The following is a 3003-nucleotide window of genomic DNA, read 5'->3' as shown; positions in this document are numbered from 1 at the left end:
CCATCACAAGACTCAGAACCGAATCACGCTCTGTGTGACGTGCTATATCCTTGCTGGTGACTGGTAGGGACGCTAAACGTAGTGTGTAGAACGTCTCGGTTGAGCTGTCGCCCTCATGTTTAGTCTCTAACGGCAGTCGCGAGAAACAGTTCCCGTCCACGTTTTCCGCTAAGGTTCTATATAGCAGTTGACATGTGTAAGCTGAGAGCGTTACAGCCCATCGTTGAAGCCTTGCTGCGGCATAGTCGGGATGCCGCTCTTTGGCCCAAGAATTGTCTGTAATATGGCTTATGGTCTGCGAATAAAGTAAATTCCCGACCATAGATGTAGAAGTGAAGTATTTTACGCCAACGATTAATGCTAGCGCCTCTTTTTCAATCTGGCTACAGTTCTCCTCTGCTTTTGACAATGTTCTGGAGGCGTAAGCAATTGGTCTCACCGCACCGTTCTCCATAACCTGTGACAGCACTGCACCGAGGCCATAAGCCGACGCATCGTAAGAGCTGCAGTGGCCATGCCGGGTCATAGTGCGCCAGCAATTCCGCTGACGACAGGACTGCCATGATGGTTTGGGAGAAGTCTTTACATCTGCGATCAACATAGCGTGCAACGTAGTCAAAGCTAGCGCGCCGGTTTGCACAGCCGACCGCGACTACGTTCGCTCCACAGAATAGTGCGGCCCCTGAAAAAAAAAAAAAAATGTCGAAAAGTGTACATCTTTGTAGCTAGTAACTAATAGTGGCGTTATGATTTCGAGGGAACACCGATTCTTTTTCAATAAAAAGGAAAAGATAATGTAAACTACTCCAAATTATTTTCCGTTTTCGTTCGTGCGGCACTCGCACTCGCTTCGGGTTTTCGGGTTGCGCGGCTGCCCCTGCCTCGCCGGTTTCGTGAAGATGGTGTCCAAACAGGACACCACAAAACGCACGACTCCGAAGCGGGCGCGTCCGCTTCAATTTTCGCGATTTGTCGGAGTCGTGCGTTTTGTAGTGTCCTGTTTGGACACCCCTTTACGCGGGAAGCTTTCTTTTCCTGCTCGGATATTTTCGAAGATTCGTTGTGTGAAGATCTCGCAAACGTGCAAGCAGGTGATCGCCAACGTGTACGCGAGTTCAAGAACGTGTTTCCCGGAGACGTCGGTCCGTGAGGTCCTGGGACGGTCAGTAACGACACCGGAGTGTCTGGCAAGGTGGCGTCCCCGAAGCGAAGACCTCGCAACGTGAAAGTTCCGAGCACGTGGACAGTGTTGTGAACTGCCACCTGTTATTTCTGGTGTTGAAATCGGCCTTATGGCTTCAAAGTGAAATGAGCCTCAAGAAGGAACTGTGTCGGTGATGAATCGTGCCTACGGCTCCGTCTGCTTGCGGGACCTTACAGCAGGCGGTGCCCGTGATTGCATTCCAAAGCGTCTGGGTTCTTCTGCCTGCGGGACCGTAACCTTGGCTCCGTCTGCCTGAGGCACCTTAACCTTGGTCGGCTAAGTAAACGACGCACATGGCCGTGCCTGTATTCGGAGGCCCTGCTTTCCTCGAAAAGGAAACAACAGATCCTGATCTCGAGTGCCGTGTGTTGTGTACGCGTCTATTGTGAATCACTCCCGGTTCATGGGGGCGCCGGCACCAGAGCACCGAGATACTGCCGTATGGATGACTTCTTCCATACACCGGCGAGTATTCCGACTCTGAAGGAAACTTCCATAAAGTCACATCACGTGAGGGAATGCCAAGCCGTCTGACCAATGGCAGTGCGGTCCCCTAATCACAGTATTCGTTATATAAAGGACCGTCCACCACACTCTCAAGGTACTCTCCGATTTTCACGCTACCATGTAAATAAACGGCTTTAAATAGAGACGCCCTGGATCTCGACCGTTCTTCCGTTTTGACAAGGCCGGCGCAAGTTCAAGCGGAACACCAGCCCCTATTCTACCTTCTTATAAATAAAAATCAACAAGAAAAAAGGAATTGAAATATGCACTTCCGCAATACGCACAATCGTGCACAAAAATAGGTCGAGGAAAAAAAATTAAAAAAAAACCTTTGCGCCCTAAGTCGATTCGAACCACCGCCACCGAGACGTCGGCATCGCCAGAGCAGCGCCTTGTACCGCTCATCCACGAAATCTCGCGGAGTAACACATTTTTTTTTGTGTTTTTTTATGCGCATTACTTCAGTAGCTTTCCCAGCGTTTCACGCGATGTTTGAAACGGAGCATAGGAGCTATCTTTCTGTAAGAGGCTGTAGAAATGTCTGGCAAAAGCGTCGCTAGACGCGGAACTTCCCGTAATAGTTAACGAGACCAAGCAGCGAACGCAGCTGTGCGATAGTGTTTGGAGCAGGGGCATTCCGGAGATCTTGCACTTTCGCAGTCCTTGAAAAACTCGTACTTTTCGCTTTTGACGCGGACATCTCAGCGAGCAAGTGTCTCAGACACGGCTTCGAGGTTCCTGAGATGTTCTTCAGCAGTAGCGTATGCGACCAAAATATCGTCTAAATAGCACATGACTCCTGATATTCCTTTCAACATGTTGTCCATAATGCGTTGGAACAACGCAGGCGCAGAAGCTACTCTAAAAGGAAGTCTTTTCACAGCAAACAATCCTTTGTGCGTATTCAACGTGCGTAGCTTTTTAGACTCCTCCGACATTTGTACTTGCTGGTGGGCGCTGTTAAGATCCAGCTTAGGAAAGTATTTGCCGCTGGCAAGCGGAGCTAGTATTTTGTCAAACTTGGGAACCGGGTACTGCTTGGTGTCTAAGACAGCGTTGAGGGTTGTTTTGTATTTTCCGCACACACGTATATTGCCGTCTTTTTTAACAACCGAGACAATAAGAGCGGCGAACTCGCGTGTGAACACTTGCGCAATTATACCAAGCCTGCGTAGTTCTACCTCTACTGCTGCACGTAGTGCATAGGGCACATTTTTCGGTTTGAGGTTTCTTTCAAGAACAGAGTAGCTTGTTCGCATTCAATCTTGCCAAGGGTGCCGTTGAAGATGATG

The sequence above is a fragment of the Ixodes scapularis genome, unplaced genomic scaffold (genome assembly GCF_016920785.2).
Source record: "Ixodes scapularis isolate PalLabHiFi unplaced genomic scaffold, ASM1692078v2 PGA_scaffold6__148_contigs__length_123643588, whole genome shotgun sequence".
NCBI lineage: Eukaryota > Metazoa > Arthropoda > Arachnida > Ixodida > Ixodidae > Ixodes > Ixodes scapularis.
Note: the sequence above shows the minus strand (reverse complement) of the source record.